General features: G+C 41.0%; 1 protein-coding gene across 2 annotated transcripts in view; it reads right to left on the bottom strand.

The window, feature by feature from the left end:
• The window catches only part of ADGRF5 (adhesion G protein-coupled receptor F5), a 212,342-nt gene that overhangs the window by 140,069 nt on the left and 45,496 nt on the right, over nt 1-26,777 (bottom strand). The window contains exon 1 of one of the 2 annotated variants that reach the window (XM_033938409.1): nt 4,160-4,444. The exons of the other annotated variant lie outside the window; for it this stretch is intronic. The gene's annotated coding sequence lies outside the window, so the exon portion shown is untranslated. Of the gene's footprint in view, nt 1-4,159; nt 4,445-26,777 lie in introns of those variants that run through there. 2 annotated transcript variants of the gene reach the window in all.

Here is a 26,777-nt window from a genome sequence, read left to right as displayed (position 1 = left end):
TTTTTTTTTTTTTTTTTAATCATCTAGTTGGACGTGGGAGGTACCAGCCTTCTAATGGATTGGCCACACAGACGTGCCAACAGAACATTGGGCCACACTAGAAGGCACTGCTGTGAACTTCTCATAAACAGTACCAGAAGTACGTCTCGCCATAACCCCCTTCTAATATATGGTGAGCCCTGCAAAACTCCCCTAAACCCTACTATACCCACCTGTCCACCACCCCAATAGCCCTTATGACTGAAGGTAGCACCTATACAGGAGTATTGTAGGGTTTTGGTGGACGCACACTGTCCACCATAAATGTAGTTAAAGTGGATTATGTGCCTGGCTCCTTATCTCTATGGTTCATTAGCCCACCCACCTGACTACTTAATACACGTGTGGCACTCTACGAGGCTTTACCGTACCAAGTGCTGCTGTTCTAGAGCCAGATATGTACTTCTTTATTCAATATTTTAGGGGGTGGGAGGGGGTTAAGGACCACTGGGGGAGTGTGTGTGGGTCATTACCTAATCCCTACAGTGGTCATCTGGTCAGTTTGAGTAACCTTTTGTCACTTAGATGCTTCTCAAACAGGTCTAGTTGAAAACGTCTAAAGTTCCATCCAAGACATCCAGAGAAAGGTTTGATTATAGTTGCAGGATGTCCAAGTCTAAGCCCTCCCAAATCCCACCCATTCCCCACCCATAGCACACCTCCTAACACACCCATTTCTATTTTGGACACACAGTGGGTTGAAAGTTCTGCTAGATGTCCAGAAAATCATCTTTGAGAATGCCCACTTGGACGTTTTGTCTAGTAAGATAACCAAGTGCTGGTTTATGCTGTCTTATGGATGTCTATCTTTTTTGAAAATGAACCTCTTAGTCCAGTGAGTTTCCATTTTTTTCACATCATAGAGGGTGCTGAAAAGTTCTCTGCCCAACCAACTCCTGAATTCTGAGCATTATTTTGCCACTATAGCAGAGAAGAGTGTTATTTTATTTTGCAAAGTGTCAATCTGCAGAATCGTAATGCTATGCTTTGACATTGTTTCAGATCATTGATTGAACCATATCAACGAAAAGTATGGAATTTTCAAGTGTAGTATGCTGAGCCGCCATGAAATTCCTATTTCTGCACAAGAAAACTCCAAAGGAAATCCATGAATGTATGCTTGAGTACCTGAATAAATTCATGTAAACCATTCTGAGCTCTCCTGGGAGAATGGTATAAGAAATGAATAAAAAATGAAAATGATGCAAACATTGAGTGACAAATGCAAATCATACTCCACAGTGAAGAAGTGGTGTGAAAACTTTCAGCATGGAGATTTTGAGACTGAAGATGCCTCAAATGGTGTCAACTCCTGAAATTGTTGAACATGTCCATGACCTAATTTTGGCAGATCGGCAAATAATGGCTAAACCAATTGCTGAGATACTACAGATATCCAGGAAACATACTGGGTGTATAATTCACAAGCAGCTGGCTATGCAGAAGCTGTCAGCCAAGTGAGTGCTCAAATGTTTGAATTAGAAAATGACATGGTGGCTGTTACCTGCGGCTAGCCGTGGGGAGCTGCGGGTAACCCGCCGAAATGGGGAACAAAAAAATAGTGGTCGCCACGGGGACAGGGACAAGGCCATTCACTGTAGAGCAGTGAATGGTCTTGTCTCCACAGTGATGGGAACATATGTGGACACGGATCGTGTGGTACAGCAGCCCCCTCCCGCCTGATCGCCACGTCCCAACATCTCTCTCCCTCGCTCCCTCACCCTCACCTTATGTGCCGAATTTTATTTTTCTTCTCTCAGCAGCATGCTTTCAACAAGTCGTGCGCATGGCTGCTTCAGTTGAATCTTCTCTGGCGCAACAGGAAACAGGAAGTTGCGTCAGAGGAGAAGATTCAACTGAAGCAGCCACACACATGACTTATTGAAAGCGTGCCGCTGGGAGAAGAAAAATTAAATTCACCACATAAGGTGAGGGGATGGGATTGAGGAAGCAAGGGAGATGGTGGGACAAAATTTTCCCCCGTGTCATTCTCTAGTTTGAATACTGACAAGAAATGACGTTGAGCGGACACTTCCAAGATGATTTTACAGCATTTTCAGTAATCTGGTGTCAACCTTTTGAAATGACTAGTTGCTGTTGATGAAACAAGGTTACACCACTATGATCCTGAAACAAAACAACAGTCCATGCAATGGTGGCACTCAGGTACTCCAAGGACATGCAAGACCCAAAGGTCAGTAGGAAAAGTCATAGCCACAGTTCTTTGGGATCAGGAAGGTGTTGTAATGATTGACTACCTTCCAAAGGGCCAAACAATTAATGCATAATACTACTGTAATTTGCTGTGCTGATTACAGGCGGCATTGAAAGAAAAAAGAAGCAGGAAGCTGTGGAAAGGAGTTCTCTTTTTGCAAGTCAATGTACCTGCTCACAAGGCTGGCAAAACCATGGATGTTTTGATGCAGTTGCGGTTTTGGTGCAAAGACGTCCACCCTACTCAGCAGATCTCGCTCCATATGACTATTTTTTGTTTTCAAACTTTAAAAAGAGTTTGAAAGAATGACAATTTTAGAGTGATTTGGAGGTGATTGCAGCAGCAGCAGAATAGTATTTTAGTGACCAGACATCAGAGTATTTTTTGGAAGGGTTACAGAAACATCAGACAGAAATTCAAGACAAAGTTAGACAAGTTCCTGCTGAACCAAAACGTACACAGGTAGGGCTAGTCTCAGGGTGCTGGTCTTTGACCAGAGGGCCGCCACGTGAGCAGACTGCTGGGCATGATGGACCACTGGTCTGACCCAGCAGCGGCAATTCTTATGTTCTTAAGTGCTCATGTGCTAATTTTTGTTAATGGCCATGTGCTAATGGCGACATTAGAGCATGGCCATTAATCTGAAAATTAGAAAATCAGCTATTTTTTGGCTGCGGTTAAAAATGACCTTAGTTTATAGTTTAATATTTATATTCCACCTTTAATCAAGTTTTATCACATCACATGCATAATTTAAATATAAAACATTTATATATGCATACTGTAATACTGTCAGTGTGACACATCAATAAAAGCTTTATCACGTTAAATTTTCCAAAAGGAAAATAAACTGATTGCCATTCCAATCCACAAAAGTCTGCACCATTAAGAGGCATATTTCATCTGGCACAAAAGATGTCGGTTCAGCGGTTTCTTAAATGGACACAAATCTTTCTGTTGTCGAAGATACACTGGAAGCTTATTTCACTTTATCATAATGTTTTAAATTTGTAAAATTTTTTAAGATGGAATAACCAGGTCAAGATGACCCGCAGAATGCAGTAACCTAGATAGAACATATGGCACAACACAGTTCTGCAAATACAAGTTATAAAGGCGATAATTGATTGAAACTCAAATACACAATCAATATATCAGTTGGTACCTTACTCGATATTCTACTGTCAACCAATACATCTTGGTTACAACCAACCAGCTCGGTTACAGGATGATGACATACCCAAAAATGCAATGTTACAATAATCCAAGCCCTCAAGGACAATAAACAACCTGTTTAAAATCATACTTTGATAAGTACAATTGTAGCTTACTAAGCATTCACAATTTAAAATAGACCTCTCTGATTATGTTATGCACATGAGACTGAAAAGACAACTAGGGATCCAATATCACCCCAAGATATTGTACTTCAGTGGAAAAATACATCGATGTGCTTAAAACAGTCACGCTGGGGGGAACCCCATGTAAGAGAGTGTTAAGGCTAACTTTTCCAGCAGCCTGATACTGCTACATATACAGTCTGGTAAAAATCCTCTGAGAGAATATTACTGCCAACTATGACAAAGTATAAACCAACCAAAATAACAAAGCTAACCAGTAAGCTAAATGTGTTCTAATACCCCCCCCCCCCATAAAACATCAATGAATATCAATGTAAGTACATAAATAGATAAAAACTGGAATACACTGTTTCAAGTGTTTTTTTGTCCATCTTAAGAGTGAACATAAAATGACAATATGCTATTCTCAAACAAACAAAACACCAGTCACACATCAATCTCATAATCATTTGGAACTTGCCATTGTGCATTCTGCCCAGTGGTTATTGAATGCATACAAGTACTGGTGAGCATGGAGGTTTAAAAAAAAAAAAATTCACATTACCTGTACAATGTTGTAGAAGTGAAATATGGAAAGAATTTAAATATCAAGTTTCATGTTGCAGTGCTGCTTTATTTGCTCTCTTGAAAGGAAACCATCTTAGCTTTTGTCAATATTGTAGCATGTTCCACAAAATAATAAATGCAGATACCTGGTAGAGCATGTCTGTCGCAGGGTCAGCAATTGCTCTCCAAACCTGTTTAGGTTGGTGGTATTCAAAACTTACTAAGCAACAGACCTTTTTTTTCCCCCTTCAAGTTATTTCCTCATGCCATTTAACAGTTTCAGTACTGCATTTCCACAGTGCCTGCTCGGTATTTTCCAGCACACCCTCACATGTGTATGTGAGCTACCAAACTAAGCCTGTTAGAGTCAGGCTGCTGTGCCTGAACAATCCGGAACAGTCTCTAAGGAAAAACTGGTTTTACTTGGAGAACTTTGTGAAGTTAAAATGTGCCAAGTTTTTCTCTACAGTGCAATGGAAGTGGAATTTATAAATGATTTTTAAAAACCATGTGTAAGGTGGGGGGAGGTTGGGGGGGGGGGGTGGAATTTTGCTCCAATCAAACAGTGGTCAATTATGGAGTCGCATCCAAAGATTCCCATGATACACTTAGAGAGGAAGTTATCAATGTGTGCTGCTATTCAGACAGATTATTCTACCACAACTCATGCTCAGGACAGGATTAATTAGTCAAGGGCCCCTAGGCACCCAAGTACACTGGGCCCCCTGCCCCGCCCCACCTAAGCATGGGCCCAGACGGAAACAGGAAGCTGCGTCAGAGGGAAGCTTTTGGCAAGCAGCACCGCTTGCCCAATTACAGTTCCCATTGCCTTTCTTACCCGCGTTGTTTGCTTGTCTTACTTTCCGTTGATGGGGGGGCTGCGTTGCCGATCGGGGTGGGGCCTGTGTTGCCGATCGGGGGGAGGGGTGGGGTTCCGTGTTGGCGATCGATGCTGGAGGGGCCCATCACCGTGTGGAAAAACCAATGTTGATGCCCTCCTTCATCGGGCCCCCCTGACCATTTCGGGCCCTAGGCACGTGCTTACTTGGCCTATTGGTTAATCCTGCCCTGCTCATGCTATTATAGCATAGGGTTTCATTGTATAAAATAAGACCCTGTTATAAAACAGCATGACTTGTAGTCACATTCTCTCATACAAGGGAGTAGGTTCTGTCTCCCAGGGAAAGCGATTTCCCCTCAAGGTCCCTTCAAAATATACCCCCCCCCCCCCTTTACAAAACCATGAAAGCAGTTTTTTAGTGCAGTTTGGCACGTTGAATGCTCTGCACTGCTCCTGACATTCATAGAGTTCTTAAGAGCATCAGGGGCAGCGCAACGCATTCAGCGCGCTGTCCTGCACTAAAAACACTTTTGTGGTTTTGTAAAGGGGGGGATAACTCAGAGACATATATAGGGTGCTCGAACTCTCTTTACTTACTTTAAGTACAACACAAACATTGCTAAAAGGTAGTCTTTCTATCCAGAGGTTCTATGGCATTTTATTATTATTATTATTATTATTAGCTTCCTCACCTCCCCTGGCCTCACCCCCCCTGCACCATCCCCAACTCACGAAAAGGGGCACACACTAGATCTCATTAGCTTCCTCGACCTTACCGCTCACAAGACGTCAATTGACGACACTCGCTGGGAACATGTCCCCTGGTCTGACCACTTCCTAGGGGCTTTCTGTCTCCCCATCTTTATGTTGCACCTTGAGGCTCCACCCCGTACTTCCAACCCCATTACCTTCCGCAAAAAAAATCACAAGTGACCTGTTCTGGTCTAAATTTCTCAATCTATTCTCCTCTGCCCCTAAGCCTGCAGATTCAGGTACTAATTGGCATAACTGGGTCGCTCTCTCCAAATCCACCTATCTTTCCCTCGCCCCCCCTTTCCACTAAATCCATCTCCTATCCCTGCAAGGCCCCTTGGTTCCTCCCATATCACAGAGAGCTAAAACAGAAATGTCGAGCTCTGGAGCGCATATGTAAAAAATCAAAATGTCCTATAGACAGACAGTCCTGGAGAGTCAATATCAAGCTGTACAGTAAAGCACTAAAAAAAGCAAGAAAGAACTTCTATGGTGACAAAATCTCCAGGTCCAACAATCAAAGCAGTACTCTATTCAACATCTGGCGCTCCCTAACCTCCAAAAGAGACCCCACCTTGCTCCCCTCCTCTCCCTCAGCCGATGTTCTAGCAAAATTCTTCAACGATATGATTTCTTCCTTGAGATGCTCTTTCCCTCCTTCAGTCTCTTACAACTCCCTAGTGCCCACCGATTCCACTCCCTCCCTAAGGTCTCCAACCCTATCCCAGCTGCCAGATCCTGGACCACCTTTGAGCGGGTATCTGAATCCCTGGTCCTCAATCTCTGCCTCAAACTGAAATCCTGTAATTGCTCCTTGGACCCATTCCCCTCCTACCTATACAAGAACATTCCCGCTCAGGCTATTTCTTCTATCACCATTCTCATAAACTCCGCCCTTCAGTCGGGCCATTTCTCCCCAGAAATGGGTCATATCGCCTTGACCCCACTACTGAAAAAATCTGACCTTGACCCTTCCATACCATCCAGCTATCGCCCAATTGCAAATATCCCTCGCCTAACCAAGATGCTAGAGTCCATCATTTCTTCCCAACTCTCATCATACTTAGAGAGATTCTCTATTCTTTTACCCTATCAATATGGCTTTCGTCCTAACTTCAGCACCGAATCCCTACTGTCATCCCTGATTTCAAGGGTTCAACAACTTCACTCTCGAAACAAGTTCGCCGTCCTCCTACAATTTGACCTTTCCGCTGCTTTCGACGTTGTTCACCATGATATTCTCGTTTACCAACTCTCTGAGATAGGTATCAACTCCACAGTCCTAGGTTGGTTCTCTAAATTCCTCCGTTCTCGTTCTTACATTGTTAACATGAATGGCACCTCATCCTCCCCCTGGAAACCAAATTGTGGAGTCCCGCAAGGCTCTCCACTATCCCCTATCCTTTTCAACATCTATATGTCCTCCCTAAAACTCCTCCACCTATCCCCCCTTGAAACAATTTACACTTATGCAGACGACATCTTTGTCCTCCTCGAGACCGATTCGAACCTCACCGACCTGTCTAAGAACATATCCTCTTGTATAATGAACCTACAATCCTGGGCCCACACTGTGCAAATGAAATTGAATGAGTCCAAAACAAGACTTCTTTGGCTCGGTCCAAAACTAGATCACCTACCCACCTCCATCCCACTACCCTCTGGCTCCTCTCTGCAGCTTGAGTTCTCGAGCAAGGTCTTGGACATCATCATTGATTCCACATTGTCCTTCAATGACCACCTCCAATCCTTGGTAAAAAAATGCTTTTTCAGCCTTCACATGCTGAGGAAAGTTAGATCCTGCTTCCATCAAAAACATTTTACCCTCCTTGTCCAATCCATCATCCTCTCCAGATTGGACTATTGCAACTCTATCTACTTAAGCCTAACTAAGAAAAACCTCCACAGACTCCAATGGATTCAGAATGCCGCGGCCAAGCTCATCTTCACTAAAAGTAAATTTGACCATGTCTCCTCATTCCTGGCCAAGCTCCACTGGCTTCCGATAATCGCCAGGGTCCACTATAAATGCGCCTGCTTAACTTTCAAAATTCTATATGGTATCCTCCCTCCCTTTATCCCTCTTTCTTGGAATTCCTCAAACCCTAATACCACCAGGTCCTCCCACAAATTAAAACTATCCTTCCCCTCGCTAAAAGGCATTTCCCACAAAGGAAAGCTAGGGACCTCCCTCCACTTCAAAATCACTGAGCTCTGGAACAACCTTACCTCCCCTCTTTGGAACTTGAGCTCTCTCCAAGTTTTCCGCAAACATCTGAAAACCTGGCTTTTCTCAAAAAATGTAAGTCTCCCTCCAACTTAGGAATCAAGGAAACTCTTATCTCTTGGCATCCCAAGTCCTCTAAATTTTCTTCACACTTCTACCTCTAACCCTCTGTTGTAGTTCCTTCCTATTTCTCCTATTGTAAACCGCATCGAGCTCTACGAACGTGGAGATGATGCGGTATACAAACCTAAGGATTAGATTAGATTAGATTTTATATTTCATCATAGTGATCATAGCGATTTTAAAAAAAGAAAAATGTGTTTTCTACAGTATAATTTATGTATTTTGAATTTATAATTGATGTACATGTAGATTAAAAATGATCATATATATAAGACTAGCTGATCACCCGGTGATGCCCAGATATTTATTTATCCCAATCTTCCGGTATCGATAGACTTGTATTCAGTGATTACGCCTGGTAAAACGGGAAATATTTAACAATTATGTTTACTTTCAAATTCCCTTGGGTTTTGGTTTACATTCACTTGAGGATTAATATCACACAAATTTTCAATTTTCACTTTCTGTTTAGGCTTCACAACACCACAGCACAGCACAACTGCACTTCCTTATATACTGTTGAATGACTGTGTGACATCATTTGCCAAGCTTCACACAATTGGTCAAAGCAGCTCCATTTATGTCAAATGCATGTCGCACATGTCACCCCTTCCCACCCCCACAGTATTTTTTTCCCAGATAGTAAGTCATATGTATACCAAGTTTGGTTGAAATCTCTCCATGCATTTCAGAGTTTTGCTGGAATATACATACACACATACACACACACACACACAAACACAGATACATCCTATTTTATATACTGTATTTATACTAGATATACTAGATATATACTAGATTTTGATTGATAATGAAGTGTTAAAGTAGCTTATTTTTTTCTTAGCCTACTAATATATTGGAAGCTAAATAATAATCAATTTTCCCTTAACAATATTTATATATTGAATTAACTATGTAATACTGTGTAATACTGTTTATCTATGTCTATGAACCCTTTCAATAATATTCAGTCTCTTTAGGGTGACAGCTTCCTGGATTTTATAGCAAACCTCTTCCCTTAAATCAACTACTCAGCCTCTCTTTCCTGGGATCTTCTTCCACACAAACTCTTCCCTTCAGGAGTAATCTACCTTATCCCCTGATATTGTTCCTATCTTTTTCATAAACCCATCCCACTGTTCCCTCTTCTAAATATTTGGGTATCATTTTAGATTCAGAACTCACTTTATCCTCCCCCCCCCCTCGATTTCTGCCTATCTGAAGTCAGGTTTTCTCATTTTGTGATGACTAAGATCAGTTCATAACTAATAGATGTCCCCTTTGATGAAAAAAATAAATGGTCACGTTACCTCTGACTTACTTTTTCTACAGCAGAGTTGGCAGCTGCCCTGAGGTGCAGGAAGGTCCCGTGATGACTCATCTGCTGGCTCTGCTCCGGAAGAAATAAGATACGTCGGAAGGGGTGGATCCGGCAGACGCAGTCATTGCAGGACTTTGCCACACTCCCTGTGTCTGCCGGGTCCACCCCCTCCGACGTAACTTACTTCTTCCGGAGCAGAGCCAGCAGACGAGTCATCGCAGGACCTTCCAGCATGCGGCTGCTGAGTCCACTCCAGAGCAAGTATGTCGGAGTGGGGTGGACTGGCAGCCGGCAGCTACAGTCATCTTGGGACCTTGCTGAATGAAGGGAGAGAAAGGAGCAAGATTGCTGGAATGGAAAAGTGGTAGAGGGAAAGAAAGGGGGCAGGGTGGTATGGAAGGGTGGTGCTGATAGAATTGATGTACAGAGAAAGGGGAGAGACATAAGGGGGAAGGATATTGGAGGCAGATGCTGATTGGGGAAAGGATGGATGGTGAGAGAAAGGGCAGACATTGGATGGTAGTGGGGAGCCTATGCTGGATGGAAGTGCAGATGGGAGAGATAAGGGAGCAAATGCAGGAAGGAAATGGGAGGAGAGAAAGAGGGAAGCAGACGCTGTATGGAAGTGGACAGAGAGAGAAGGTATTAGATGGAGGGGTTGGGGAAAGAGGGTACATGATGGAAGGAGGGGATAAATAAAAGGAGGGCACATGATGGGGAGAAAAGGATTGAGTTAGGGAAACACTAGAGGGGTGAGGGAAAGAGGTGGCAAGCTTTAGGTAGAGTAAAAAAGGACATTGATGAGAGGGTAGTAAGAACGTAATCTAGACAGATACAGAAAATAAATTGAAAAAGAAAATGAGGGAAAAAAGGGAAAGGGATTGCAGAGGACAGGTGTGGGAGACGGAAGGAGAGGAGAGAGATGCCAGACCAATGGGGGTGAAAGGAGAGCTGGAAGGGGGAGGCATACAGTTTCTGGAAGGGGCATAGAAGGAGAGAAGATGCCATATAGGGGAAGAGAGACGGCAGACAGTGGATGGAAGGAAGAGAGTTACAAGAAGATGAGGCAAACAGAAACCACAGAAGACAAAAGTAGAAAAAAAATTTCTATTTATTGCTTTAGGAGACATGTGTCACTGTTTCTGTGTGCACTGTATGCAGAGTCCAGCTTCTTACTGGTTCAATTTAACCTTTGTCTATGTATTTCTATTTTATCCCCCCCCCCCCCTTTTACAAAACTGTGGAGTGTTTTTTAGCGCCAGCCATGGTGGTAGCAGCTCTGATGCTCAGAATTCTATGAGCGTCAGAGCTGTTACCATAGTGACTAAAATCCACACTACAGTTTTGTAAAAGAGGGAGGGGTTAGTTTGTGATTACATATTCCATACTAGGCAAAGGTGTTTTCTGTGTTCTGTGTGTTCGAAAGACATGGTTTTTTGTTAGGATTGACTGCAGGATTGATCTGTACTAGTCTGGCTTGTTTAGTTTTACAATGGGTGTATTGATGTTGTACTGCTCACTGCAGTATGTAAGATGCTGCCTTTTCCTAGGTACTCATGTGGTTTTCGTACAGATGGGGGGGGCAGTTCTTATCTTTAATGTAGGAAACAATTGCTTTAGGAGCCTCTTTCCTGTTGGCAAACCCATGTAAATGTGTTGTAAAGTATGCACAAGTTAAATATGTATTTTTTATTCCTGACCAGCTAAAGTCCTTTTTGGAGTTGAAAAAGATGACCTGAAGTTTTGACCCAGTGTAATTAGAATAGCAAGCTAATTGTGTTATAACCTTTCTTTATATTTTTTCTTTTTATTATTTAATAAGCTTCTTATAATTCTGAGCCAACTCCCCCTTATTTGTGGTCTAAGGAAGGATAATCAGATATGCTACTGTTTTCGTTTTCTTTTGAATGTATAATATATGTTTATGCTGTATTTCTCTAACAAGAAGTTAATTTTCTTGTAAATTGTTGAAAATATAAATAATTAAATAAAAATAAAACAATTTTTGGATTATTACCAAGCTTTATATTCTTCGGAGCTTTATTCAAATAAAGAAATTGAGGGAATATAATTTTTTAAATTAATTCATGGGCCAAAAATTCCTGAGCATATAAAAGGAAATCATGAAGCACCTATATCACTTAAAGAGCTTCAGACAGAGTTGGATCCGCTCTGGGTAGTGATGGATTTACAGTGGAGTTCTTTAAATCATTTGAAATTACACTTTTACCTCATCTTCTAAATTTATATCAATCACGACTAACTAAGGGTTGTATTTCGGGTACTATGGTGGAATCTGTAACAATTGTTTTGCCGAAGCCAAATAAAGATCCTATGTTGGTTTCAAACTACGGCCTATTTCCTTAATTAATGTGGATGGAAAACTCTTGGCTAAGTTATTGGCTCTAAGACTAGCCAAGGTTCTCCCTTATATGATTGGTATGCACCAAATGGATTTTGTTGCTCAAAGATATTCTTCAAATAATACCAAATTAGCATTACATAAGCTAAATTTAGCAAAAACATTGGATGATCCAGCCTTCTCTGTTTCTTTAGATGTGGAGAAGGTCTTTGATCATGTAGAATAGACTTTCATGTATCAAGCTATAGATAGGTTTGGTATAGGATCCGGATTTATTCAAGCCAGACTATATATTAATAATACTTTTTCGGAGCGTTTCTGTCTGAAAAGGGGAGTTAGACAAGGGTGTGCGTTATCTCCTTTGCTTTTTGACATTGTTTTGGAACCCTTGTTGTTGGCTATTCAGCAAGCAAAGGAGATAGAGGGAATTCCATATGCAGGTCAGGAATATAAGATCTCTGCTTATGCAGATGATATCTTGCTTCATTTGAAGAATCCTGAATCTACTATTCCATGTTTACTGGAATTAATTGATCGATTCGGCAAATTTTCTGGGTACAAAATAAATTGGAGCAAATCGGAGGTTCTTCCGTTAAATGTGCATTGCGTAAAAGGATTATTTGATCCATTCCCATTCCTTTGGAAGGAAGAGGGTATAAAATATTTAGGTATCATGATTCAAAAAACTTTGGAAGACACAATGACAGTAAATGGAAAATCTTTATTGCTGAAAGTGAAAGAAATGTGTGAGTATTGGAACCCATTACATCTTTCTTGGTGGGGGAGAGTCCAAACCATCAAAATGACGGTTTTGCCTGTAGTTTGCTACCAAATGAGTATGTTGCCAGTTTATTTCCAAGGGTCCTTTATAAAAAGTTGAATGGGATTCTTACAAAATTTATTTGGCTGGGTAAATATGCTAGAATTGCTTTAGTATCTCTGCAAAAACCACAATCGGCGGGTGGGGTAAATTTTCCAAATTTCTATAGATACCATCAAGCTTTCATAATGCGGCAGGGTATGTATTGGATCCTTCCTGAAGTCTTGGAGCATCTTCCGGACTGGATGATTTTAGAACATCAACTCATGTCCTCTTTACGATTGTGCCATATTTTGAGTGTCAAACTGCCAAGGATTTATAAGGACAATAGTATTCTTTGTGCCACATGGAAAACATTAAAATTCATTAACAATTTAACATCTATCGTAGAAGAGAATTTCTTTTGTTAAAACCTGGTGTTCTGGCCCTAGGGGCAACCTTTTTCCTTAGACATCCTTGTGAATGCGTAATTCATTATAAAACTCAGAAGTATGTCTTTTTTGATCCTCCCCAACTGACGACCTTCCTGTCCTTGTCCCGACTGGAGAAGGAGAGTGCTAAATAGATTAGAGGTCCCTACTTTCTGATAGCTTATGATTCTATAAAGATTGTTTCTTTTTGATATACTCGCATTTGATTTACATCTTGGATCTATTTGAGGACTTGAGAAGATTTATGTTAGGATATTTTAATTGCTTGTTTAATTCTCTTTTGATAATTTTCTTTTCACGAATCATCTTTCTGTACAAGTTTATCTTGATTATATAAATTGAAAACTTATAAACAAATAAAAAAAAAAAAAAAAAAAATTTAATCTATAACTGTGCAACAATCCTTATGGTTGAACTACAAGATTCAAATTGACGAGTCTAAGATCCTCTGGAAGCATTGGCTGCAGGCAGGTATACGTACTTTGGATGATATCTTATCAAATGGGAAAATGCTTGATTTTTCACAACTGCAACATTCATTCGGTATTACAAAGTCTCAAGCATATAAATGGTTGCAGTTGAAGCAGGCCATTCAGAAGGGGTTCCCTGATTGGAGAAATTTATATAATCAGTACAGCTTGCCTGGCCTATGCTTCCAAACAGATTTGTCAGGGCTTCAAGCCACCAAGTAGTATAAATTAATATCTGACTATTTGAATAAAAAACCCCAAAACTAGCTTGAAAGATATTTGGAGCATTGAGATAAAACAGCAGATTTCTGTATCTCAATGGCCATGGATTTGGTCTTGGAGGATGAGATATACAGCATCAGCATCTATGAGACAAACATGGTGTTTTTTGTTACATAGAGTTTTTTGGACCCCTGTTAGATTGCAAAAGATAGATAGTTCAAAGTCTAAAAGATGCTGGCACTGTCATCTTGAAGTAGGGACGTTGGATCATTTGTTGTTTCATTGTCCTTTGATACTCAACTTTTGGAGATCTATATGAGGACAAATCAGTTTGATTTTGGAATCTTCAATTCTGTTATCTTATGAGGTTGTTATTTGTGGTACATTGTTGCCACCGAAACCTCCTTTAGATAAATATAAAAGTAGATTATTTGTCATGCAACTGGTGACCAAAAATTGGAAAAATTGGGATTGGCTTAATTTCTCCTTTTGGTGGGATTCTGGATTCTGTATGTTTATATTACAAATACGAGAAAATGAATTCAGAAATGTTGTGTAATGATAAGTTATTCAAATTAACTTGGAGTCCATTGACAAGCTTTGTTAACGACGATTAGCTGGATTATTTCCTTGATTTTTTATTTTCACATCCAGGGTGGGTGGGTGGGAGGGTGGAGGGATAGCAGATTTTGATCTATATGTCCAATATGATTTTTATGACTAAGTCAAAAATCAATGGTGGTGAGGACAGATTGTTTTAAGGCTGAGAGGTCAAAGTGACATATGTAACACAAAAAGAAAGACTTCTCAGAATAAAGGTACAAACAGAAATTTGAATGAAATTCAAATATGGTAAGGTAACTACACTTTAGCATACACTCAGATATGTGTAGCCCAGCCAAAAGTCATAGCTCCTATAGCTGAACCCACCGTCCCATCACTGTGTATAACTGTTAAGTGATAAAGTGAAGTAATCTTCTTAAATATTGAACAAAAACTTTTCAATGGCAAAAAAGGATAATTAAATCCTACTTATCTTGTAAGTGTGTTAATAGGTCCCTGAGTGTATGCTAAAGTGTAGTTACCATATTTGAATTTCATTCAAATTTCTGTTTGTACCTTTATTCTGAGAAGTCTTTTTTTTGTGTTACAAGATGATTTTTATTACTTGTCTGAAGTAATGCATTTGTTTTTTTGTTCTGGTATTGGGGTTGGAGGGGGGGGGGGAAATGTCTTGAAGTATTTTGATGATTGATTCAAGTGCAATTTTGAAGTTAAACTAAACTATACTAAACTAAACCTTAGGTTTGTATACCGCGCCATCTCCATGGTTATAGAGCTCGGCACGGTTTACAGGGATTGTAATGAGAAAGGAACTCCAGGGAAAGGGTTAGATGAAGATCGGAGGAAAGAAGAGTGTTAGAGAGCTAGGATGTCAGATGAGGAGGGAGTGGTTAAATTTTTGAGAAAAGCCAGGTTTTCAGATGTTTACGGAAGGGTTGGAGAGCACTCAGGTTCCGAAGAGGGGAGGTAAGGTTATTCCAGAGCTCGGTGAGTCTGAAGAGGAGGGAAGTCCCCAGTTATTTAATATGTATAAGTATATTTAATACACTGTTTTTGAATAAAAAATCAATAAAGATTTAAAAAATAAAATAAAAACGAAAGTGGATACACCCAAGTAGTGTGGATGAACCAGAAACCAGTTTGAAAAAGAAACTGATTTTGCACCATAGTAAACATCGCCTCGTGTAGCTCTTGCAGCTCTTATAGTTGAAAAGACATCTCCCTTGCCTTTTATCAGACTGTCTGCATCCAAAGGCGAGGTTTTCTTCTTTCTGCCTGTCTGCTTCATATCTTTCAGAAACAGAATAGGCTGCCAACAGAGACAAAGATCAGGGGATGAGATCAGGAATGAGGAAAATGTGAAAACAGTGGCAGTTATTATGTCTGCAACAAGATGTCTTTTTCCCAGTACTGTTTCAGGAACCCATGTCTTAATTTTAACAAAGGGATGTAGACCCCTGGAAAGATGTGTATTTAGATCATAATTTCTGCGTAGAGATTAGGAAACATGACCTGAACACAGCGCAGCAAGATTTTAATTTCAGGAAGACCCAGAACGCACAAGCCTGCACACAGCTTTGCTAGTTCATTTCCTTGCACAGTTTGGAAATGAAAACAAGAAGGGGAAATAGCACTAGGGTGCTGCAGATTCAGAAAAATCCAATGTGAGTCAAACAAATTTTTTTTAAAAATCATAGAAATTACAACTCATAAATAAAGCTTTATTTAAACCACGCAAGAACTGTGTAACTATGCATACTACAAATGTGAAGAAAAACATGATTTGAAGTGCTGACACTGCTTTGGATTTGTGGGAAAGTTTTCCTGTACCTGTTTCCACTTTTGCCACTTCCCACCTCATTCCTACCACTAGAAATTGCCACTCAGTGCAAACATATGATCTTGAGCCACATTTAGAGGGAAGGCAATTTCACAGCCGATTAACCTGTAAATTGTCCTCTGTGCGCATTAAACATGCTTCAAGCATTGGTCCGCAACTAAAACAGTGTTCTACATGCAAAAATAAGTATTTATAAAGTTCTGTGCAGATGTTATGCATAAAAGCACAGACAGTCTCAGGTCAGGTCAGGTCAGATGCCTGTAAAATAAAATGGGACATTTATGCGAGACGTAGAGCAGGTCTAACCGGGCAATTTTATAATGGTAGATATCTGCATAAATCCCTTTTATGAAATAGGTATATCTTAAGCAAATTTATGCTGCACAAAATAGATGCCCTTTTCTACAATTATCCGTGACGAGACAGATTTAGTAAATGGTGCCCAAAGGTAGACGCAGAAAAGATCCGGAACTAACATTGGGCACTGGATTTTTGCCTGCTGAAACCCGGTGTGATGCCAGCACCCCACTTAGGTTTCTCCTGACTTCTGGGAACTCCTCTACTCTGTCCATATTCTTCCCACAGTTACTCCTCTTTTGAGTTCTAACTAAACTAAACTAAACCTCACGTTTATATATTGCGTCCTCTTCATAATTATAGAGCTCGGCACAGTTTACAAGATTTTAATAAAGGAAGGAGTAGCATAGAGTTCTGTGCTATGACATTTAGGCATGGATATTATAGATCAGTGTATCACAGACTGTGCTGCGACACACTAGTGTGCTGCCCAAGATTCCAGATGTGCTGCGAGATGCCGGGGGAGGGGGGGAGGAGAGGCACCAGCTAACCGCCTACAGGACATGCCTCTCGGGCAGCCGGCCGGCACCAGCGCCTCTTCTTCTCTCCGTGCGTCTTCCCTTCAAGCACCCCTCCACTGGCGGCTCAGGGCCCGTCTGGAGGGCCCTCACGCATGCACACATCGACGCCCTGCCTTTCCAGATGCCTCGAGCCGTGGCCACCGCGTTTAGTGTGCTGCAGCTTGGCAAAGTTTGCGAGACACTGTTATAGACTAGGGCAGATGCATGTGCAAATCCAAAGTATTGTAGCCAATTAACTCCAACTATTGATTGTTGACATTTCATGAATTAGTTCATTTGCATGTGCATATGCCCTAGGCAACCAAACTTGGGCAATCTATATAGAATTTGGGAGAATTCAGGAATTAAGCATGTTTCCTTCCCTTGCTTGTAAACCATTCTTAATTGTCTGTTACCTTAAGCTTCATTTTGTCTTCTCTCAGCAACTCCTTCCCTTGTCCTCATTCACACCCTCACCCTTTAACAGCTCCAGTAGACCTCAATCACCCCCTCCAGCCCCCAACAATTCCCATTCCCCCTCTCCACTCCCCAACAGCCCTCCCCCAATGGCCTCAGTCATCCCTCCATTCCCCAAAACTCCCCCACCCTCAGTCATCCCCTATTTCTCTCTTCTGTTGTCTGTTTTCATTTTTCCTCCATTGCCCTGCACCATCTTGTCTCACTCCCTTTCTTTTCTCTGGTCCTCCTTTGTCTCTCACAAAGCAGAAGAAGTAACCCCCTTTCCTCCTCAGGGACTTCAGGCCTGGCTAACAGACAGAACCTTAGCAGCACTGTGGTAAGAAGCGGGTTGCAGAAACCAGCAATAAATAGCAGCTAGGCAAAATCATCAGGAAGCAACTGCAACTGCAGAAGTTGGGAGACAGTGTTGTGACAGCAATAACAGGATGCAAACAGATGACCTTGAACCCTATAGCATGATTGATACATGCAGGGCCTTAGGATGTCACAGCACCAAAGTAGCCTCAAGATTGTCATGGCAACAGCAGCAGAAAATGGTGGCTCCATGCAGGAAGTGACTGCAGCTCCTGCATCACGCATCTCTTAGTAGACCAAACACAAACAGGAGGTTTTTAGCACGAGCCAGTATGGTAAATGTTCCGATGCTCATAGAATTCCTATGCCAACCAGACTCAAATATAATTGTGATTCAAGGTAATAAATATGCACTGTTTCCCAGACTGAAACCTCAAGCCTTTTTATAACTTTAATCAATCAATTCTTCAAACCTCAGATACACCACTCATGACTCATACAAACTTATTGTCCTAAGCTTTACATGCTGTCTCCTCACTGGTTTAATTACTCTTCATAACTTAACAATATTTTCAATAGTAATAATTTAACTAATAAAAACTCAGCTTGTTATCTTGAAAGCCGTGGGGAAAGCCAACATGTTTCGCTTCCTGTTTTATCAAGGCTATTCTCCAGAATAGCTGATTTCTTTTCTTCTCTTCTCTTACATTGCACCCTCCTTTTTGTCGATTGAATATAACTATCTATTTGACTATTAGTCTATTATTGTATCATGCTATATGCACAATATGCCTGTCTACTTATGTAACTGCAAAACACAATTTGTTGTTCACTGTTTTATATTTCTGTATATTTCTAAAAGTCAATAAAACTGATTGAACTTAAAAAAGGCTATTCTCCTGTAGATACATAATAACAAGAATTAAGTACAAAGTAAACCTTATTCATAATTTAACATAAGATCCTTTGTAGACACCAACGTTTAAGCCACTGGCATCCGTCCTGACCACTTTAGCATTAAAGATGGCGGCAGCGCTTTAACCTACTCTATTTAAACCCAACCGTTGCCACTATTGACTCTTACATCATATAGCAGACTAACAGCAATTGGGCATTCTCGGCCAGTTCCCTATAAGAAATGGTAATGATTTTACTTATAATTATTTAGATGCTAGTCCAGCGCTGCCATCACTGGCTCAGCCTACAAAAACTGCTGAGTCAGAAATCACCGCAGCATCATAGAAACATAGAAACATAGAACATGATGGCAGAAAAGGGCCATGGCCCATCTAGTCTGCCCACACTAATGGCCCACCCCCTAACTACCTCCATGAAGAGATCCCACATGCCAATCCCATCTTTTCTTAAAATCTGGCACGCTGCTGGCCTCAATTACCTGTTGTGGAAGATTATTCCAGCGATCAACCACCCTTTCGGTGAAGAAATATTTTCTGGTGTCGCCATGAAATTTCCCACCCCTGATTTTCAACGCATGCCCTCTTGTTGCCCTGGGTCCTTTAAGGAAAAAGAGATCCTCTTCCACCTCGATATGGCCTCTGACATATTTGAACGTCTCGATCATGTCTCCCCTCTCTCTGCGTTCCTCGAATGAGTACAGACCATTCACATATATCCTACCCTAGAAGATAAAAAGAAGTCTGGCCATTCAAATTTCACCTTTCTTTTGGCATATCCCTGCAAATGTTTGGTTAGGTATTTAGGAGTCAAATATACTTTTTTCTCTCCCAGTCATCTAAGGGAATTTATAGATGTTAAGAAGATCGTCAAGGAATGTTGAAAGAGGGATAGTAGAAGTTAAAGCAGTTGTTTAGATACACTAAGACTTTTTAATTTAATTAATTTCCTTTTCCTTCTCTCATTTTTTGTAATTGCTTACCATTTTCCCCATTATAGTGGTCTAAGAAGGGGAATAAGATTGTTTGATTACGTAAGATTGAACTTTAATACCTTGATTTGTTTTTCTTCCCTGTTTAATGGAGCAAGATGTATTCTTGTAAATTTTGATTTATAATTAGAAATAAATTAAAAACAAAAAAAAGTACTGCTGAAAATGACCACTTAGCCCTGAACAAATACTTTAATTGGCTAGGAGCTGTTTCTAGCAGGTTAGATTAATTTGAATATCAATCTACCAATGTTTTCTGAGATTGTGGGTTCAAACCCTGTACTGCTCCTTGTGACTCAGGGCAAATCACTCAATCTTCCATTGCCCCAGGTATATTAGATTGTGTGCCCACCAGGACAGATAGGGAAAATGCTTGAGTACCTGATTGTAAACCGTTTAGATAACCTTGATAGGCAGTATATAAATACTGAATAAAATAAATAAACAATAAGCCTCTTCTCCCCACCCCCGTTCATACGATCTAGACCAGGGGTGTCAAAGTCCCTCCTCGAGGGCCGCAATCCAGTCAGGTCTTCAGGATTTCCCCAATGAATATGCATGAGATCTATTTGCATGCACTTCTTTCATTGTATGCTAATAGATCTCATGCATATTCATTGAGGGAAAGCCTGAAAACCCGACTGGATTGCGGCCCTCGAGGAAGGACTTTGACATCCCTGATCTAGACTGAGAAAACAGATGATAGCCCAGAGGACAGAGTTGATTTGAGATAACAATATCAGTGTCCAATATACAGGACATCCTGATGACAGGCACAAACTAAATCAAATATTACTTCTACTTTGTTACTTTGAACATTACTAAGAGATAACTAAAAGCTGGAAACAAGAGGTGAAGAACTCAGTCACTGGAAAGGGTGTGTAACATGGACTCAGAGTTCATTTCAGGGTCTGGTTCCCTTTGATAACTACTTGCCAGCTTCACAGGAAAAAGTCAGATCATTATTTCTTTCACCCAAACTATAACTTTATTTATAGTTTATAGCGCTAGCACTTGAAAAGTTGGAAGGAAAATAGCATTGGGCTCAATTCTCACTGCAGCTCCTTATGACTCTGGACAAGTCACTTAAGCCTCCAATGCTCCAGGTGCAAAATAAGTACCTGTAAATAATACGAGAGTAAATTGAAAAGTAACGACAAAATACATTTAACAGCTTTAATAGAAGTAACTGTGAGCAATTGAACATATCAGTTTTCCACATGCAAGACAACACATTTTTTTGTATCGTCCAACTAGATTCTGCATTCTTCCAGAGAAGTTTTCCGGCTGCTCTCAAAGCCAGGTGAGCACCGCTTCCTTTATATCACCATGCTTTGTCTTTTGCTCTCCGGATCGCAGCGAAGCACCCTTGCTGGTGACAGTTCTCTCCAGAATACTCGGATCTTTTTCCTACCATCTCAAGAGCTGGATCGCAACCTCCATACGCTGCTGCTTGTGCAGATCACTAAGCTGTTTGGGAACCCATTGTGTGCAGACTTTCCTGTATCCCAAATCATCAAGCATTATGGCAAATGCATATCCATAGCTGATATCCAAATTTGCAGCCAATTGAGACACCGTTATCCATCAGTCTTCTCTAATAAAGACATCCACCCTGTCAATGTGCTCGTGTGTGCAATGTTGATGGGCGACCGGAATGACCTTATTTGGTTGCACCTGTTCTTCCCGCTTTAAACATTTTTACCCACTCTTAAACCTTTTGTTAATTCATGGTGCTATATCCATACTGAGTCAATATCTGATGGTGAATTTCTATAGGTTTTACTCCCTCTGCCAAAAGAGGGCGCACTACTGGATGTTGTTCTTCAATGGTGCAATCTCCAACAGGCAATGTACGAGTACATATGTTGTATTTCGCTAACTCTGTTCCGGTTTTTGAATAATTTGACAATTGCCTTTAATTTTTGATTTGCCCTTACATATAAACTGCTTTAATTGTAACCACAGCCTGTATATCAAGTCCCATCCCCTTTTCCTAGATGACGTATTTAATAAATCAATGCAAATGCCAATTTATTTACACCACAATTATTTTTCTGACCATGCAACAGAAAAGAGCAGAACTTCACAATTCCCTAGACCAGGGGTGGGCAAACTTTTTGACTTGTGAGCCACAATGGGTTCTTAAATTTGACAGAGGGGCCAGGCGACCGGGGGGGAAGGGGGGGAAGGGGATGAACAAGTAAATACACATAAGATATAAAATTTCTTAAATATTGTGACATACAAACTTAAAAAAACACATCTAGATATAATAAACTTTAATATATTTATTAATAAACAAGCAATCTATACCAAGAGTATAGAATGGAGATAGAGAAAAGAAAATCAGCTTTTGCCTGTGACACTAAGAATTATCACTTCACTGTCGCAAAACAAAAAAACAAAAACAAATCCTAACCAAAAATGTCCTACAGCTGTGCGCTATTTCTGGGTTTCCAGGGAATCACTACGAAATGCTTACATGTACTGGAGTGTTTCTTTTTGCTTGTAACATACAGTATATGGATTTTTAATTCTTCTCGCTGGGTGAGTTTGTTAAAGGAAAAAAAACAAAGCTGGGAAGTAAATTAGTACAAGAAGAATAGAACAAAGCTACCCAGTGATGAAAAAATTAAACCTTAACAGAGATCAAGGGCTAAACGTTTCTCCAAAGTTAGTATTTTTTTAAATGGTTGTGCTTGGAAAAAAACATAGCAGTAATGAACTGAGCAAGATGTCAATTTCAAAAGAAATCATTCATATCCCTGGCCCACCAAGACACATATTTACATATGTATGCTAAATGCATTTGTTTAAGCTGGTGATAAGTTGAATCGGGTTACTCCCAGTCCCAGACGTTTCCAGAGGCCTCATCTTCTTTTCTTTTTTTTCCCCTCACCTGTTTTGAAGGGAGGCCTGTGAGAACAGAAATTAGCCAGGGGACATTTCCGGCTGCTAAGCATAAAAGCAAAGTGAGGAGATGGACACTTCTCTTTCCATACCTTATGCCAGTTATGGGGTTTTCTTGGGGGGGGGGGGATTTTTTCTTCTTTCTTCTTCTACCTCACATAGCTTCTCCTTCTTTCCACCCCTCTATTTCCGCCCTTCCTTTTGCCGGCTATACAAGCAAATGATACAGGGAAAAATGATCAGAAGGAAGAGCCTTGTTCTCGCTTCAGCTTTCACCTCCCGTCTGAAGAAAGGGCAGGAGGATGGGTAGACTATTCTCTCAATCGTTTCCCTTCTTTTTTTATTCTTTTAATTTAATTTTTTTCCCCCAATTACTGCGAAAATTCAGAGTACAGAGTTCTTGGTCTCCCCTCTCTAGAGTGTTGGCACCAGCTGTTGCTGGTGCTGTTATTGCAGTCCTTGGTGCATCGCTGGCTCCCCCACTAGTCCGCAATCATGATTCAGTAATGGTGCCCGATCCCAGTCATCCTCGCTCATGTGATCTTCACTGCATGGGCAGAAGGGGGAAAGGAACTGGGAAAGTTCTACTATCTCCTTTCTTAAATTCGGCAGGCTGGGTTAAAAAACTAAATGTGCCGGATATGGCCCATGGGCCAAAGTTTGCGCATGTCTGCCTTAGACCTTCTCCTCTGTGTCCTGAAATGTTCTTATTTTAACTTTATGTTATAATACAGGTCCAGTTAAGAACATAACTGGGTCAGGCCAATGGTCCATCTAGCCCAGTATCCCATCTTTATGGAAGCCAATCCAGGTCACAAGTACCTGGCAAAAGCCCAAATAGTAGCAGCATTCCATGCTACCGATCCAGGGTAAGCAGTGGCTTTCCCCATGTCTGTCTCAACAGCAGACTATGGACTTTTCCTCCAGGAACTTGTCCAAAACTTTTTTAAAACCAGCTACATTAACTGCTCTTACCACAACCTTTGTCAATGCCTTCTGGAGCTTAATTATTCTCTGAGTGAAAAAATATTTCCTCCTATTGGTTTTAAAAGTATTATCTATAACTTCATCAAGTGTCCCCTAGTCTTTGTAAATCTTGATGTAGTAAAAAAGAAAAATCGATCTACTTGTACCTATTCTACACCACTCAGGATTTTATAGACTTCAATCATATCTCCCCTCAGCCATTTCTTTTCCAAACTAAAGAGCCCTAACCTCTTTAGTCTTTCCTCATATAAATTCTTAAAGTAATCTTCCTCCTTTAGAATATTCTTCTGGCTGCATTGCTCTCCATCTGTAAAGAAAATCTACAACCAGAATCCTACCAGCCACAGGCATGGAAAAAACAGAGGGATAAAAAGCTGTGTTTAGGTGTGTGTGGGGGGGGGGGGGGAGGGGGGCCATATGAAAGAAACATAAGATGGTAGATGTAGATGAATCTAAGGGAGAGGGGAGAATGAGGTGATGAAGAAATGTCTGAGAGAAGATAAAAGGAAATGGGGCAAGCACTCTTTACCCAATTTTTTTTTTTTTTTAATTACCTTAAAAATTTTATATCATCGCTTATTCTATTCTTTCAGATTTTGAATGTAATTCTTGTTTTTAGTTTGAATGTAATCCGCCTTCAACCGCAAGGTAATGGCGGAATAGAAATCACTAATGTAATGTAATGTAATTGTTTGGAGAATCACGGCTACTTGAAATGGTAGGCACCGGAAATATAGGCCAGGGTTTTAAAGGTCTACTTTTCTGGCACTTACCTTTCATGAGACACCTAATGGCATTTCTGGCACCTACCTACAGAGACACTTAGGGCTACTTTTACGAAGAGGAGAGATAAAGAGAGAGATGCCTGCCCACTTACAGGTCCATCAAATATTGGCTGTCTTGCTATGCCACTGCCTTAGCATGCTGTGTTCAGTTATGGAAACTATTATCTTGCAAAGACTCTAAAAAGACTCAAAACTGTACGGAGGAAAGTGAGCAGAAGACATATGAAAAGAGATCTGAAGATTTGAACTCTGGAGGACAGGAAGGACATATTTATACTTGAAAGACATTAATGAACAAATAAACCTTTTCCAAAAACAGAGAGGCTATATAACAAGAGGATAGGACGTGAAGCTGCAAGTAGAGAAACTGGAAAGCAACATCAGGAAATACTTTTTCATGAAGAGGGTGGAGGATGCCTGGAATGCTCTTCCACAGGAAATGGGGGTGACCAAAACAATGATGGAATTCGAAAGGTGAGAGATAAACATAGAGCAAACAACGAAAAGGGGAACCAATAGAGTCTGCAGTCAGGGATGCGAAGACAAATCAAAGCAAGGAAAACTGCAGACGGACGTACAATGATGCAGGCAAAGTTTATTATGACAATTAATAAAATGCGGTTAAAAACATCGCCTAAAGGCAAACAAATCATAGGACCCGACACGGAACGTATTTCGGAAAACACGCCTTACAAGCTTTAGCCTGTGTAAAAATAAACTCCGGAGATAAGTCTGTGCATATGCTGCAGAATGGCAAAAAAAAAAAATAGAGATAAACATAGAGCAGGGGTACTCAAGCCTATCCTAGGGGTCCAGTCGGGCCAGTCGGGTTTTCAGAATATCGTTAATGAAGATGCATGAGAGAGATTTGCATGCCAGTCACCACTGTTCTGTACAATCTCTCTCATGTATTCATTAGGAATACCCTGAAAACCCAACTGGCTTGTGGACCCCTTTGAGTACCCCTGACATAAAGGATCCCTATATGGCAAAAGAACGGAACAGGGAAGAGCTGAAGGGCCAGCTCCGCTCTCTCGGAAGACAACTGAAGATCAGGGAGGTGAAGGTGGCCTTCTCTGAGATCCTCCCAGTACCAAGAGCGGATGGAAAGAGACAAGGGGAATTGCAAGTAATCAACGCCTGGATGAGACGATGGTGCGAAGAAGAAGGCTTCGACTTCGTGCGCAACTGGACGGCGTTCTGGGGAAAAAGCAAGTACTACAGAAGGGACGGACTACACCTCAACAAGGAAGGAGCAAGAGTTTTGGCAGGCAACATGAAGAAGGCAATCGAGAAGGCTTTAAACTGAAAGACAGGGGAAAGCCGACAGTCGACCACCGGTCGATGGTACGGATAGCAGGATGCCCCGACGAAGAAGCCAAGGACAACTACACCTACACAAGAGAAGACGACCTCACAGCCAATAAGGGAGAAAAAGCAGGAAGGGACAACTCAGACACAGGAGGGGACGACCACACAGCAAACAAAGGTGATAACACAGGAGCAGTAAAGGATACCGTAATTGAAACTACAGGGAAGGCCAAGAGTAGAAGGTCCAAAAAGGTAACACGAAGGGAACTTAGATGTATGTATACGAATGCTAGAAGTCTGGGTAACAAAATGGGGGAACTAGAGACAATAGCAAGACATGACATATTGGATATCATTGGCATAACAGAAACATGGTGGAATGAAGAAAACAAATGGGACACAGTACTACAGGGATACAAACTGTATAGAAGAGATCGAGTAGGGCAGAAAGGTGGAGGTATTGCTCTATATGTTAAGGAGGGAATAGATTCTGTTGAAATGGTTACAACAGAAATGAAAGAGAAGCTTGAATCACTCTGGATCAAAATTCCTGGTCAATATGGCGCAGATACGAAAATTGGCCTTTACTATCGTCCACCAGGACAGGCGGAGGAAACTGACTCAGAAATGATGGAGGAAATCAAACAAGAATGCAAAACAGGCAATGTAATTATATTGGGAGACTTCAATTTCCCAGGGATAGACTGGAAACTAGCAACCTCCAACTGCGGCAAGGAAGCCAAGTTCCTGGAGGTGCTAGGGGATTGCTTCCTGGAACAAATGGTAAAAGAGCCGACAAGAGGCAACGCCACCTTGGACTTGGTCCTAAATGGCCTCACGGGACCGATAACAGAAGTGGAAGTCATAGTTCCACTGGGAACGAGTGATCACAATGTAATCAACTTTAAACTTGACATCGGGAAAGGGAAACATGCCAAAACCTTAACCACCACCTTGAACTTTAAAAAGGGTAAATACGATAGCATGAGAGCCATGGTAGAAAAACGACTCGAGAAGATGGTGGACAAACTTGAAACGGTTGATCAGGCATGGACCCTACTGAAAAATACTATCACAGAAGCACAAGATCTCTACATTCCGAGGATTTC

The sequence above is a fragment of the Geotrypetes seraphini genome, chromosome 3 (genome assembly GCF_902459505.1).
Source record: "Geotrypetes seraphini chromosome 3, aGeoSer1.1, whole genome shotgun sequence".
Taxonomy (NCBI): domain Eukaryota; kingdom Metazoa; phylum Chordata; class Amphibia; order Gymnophiona; family Dermophiidae; genus Geotrypetes; species Geotrypetes seraphini.
Note: the sequence above shows the minus strand (reverse complement) of the source record. Positions and strands in the feature narration are given on the sequence as shown.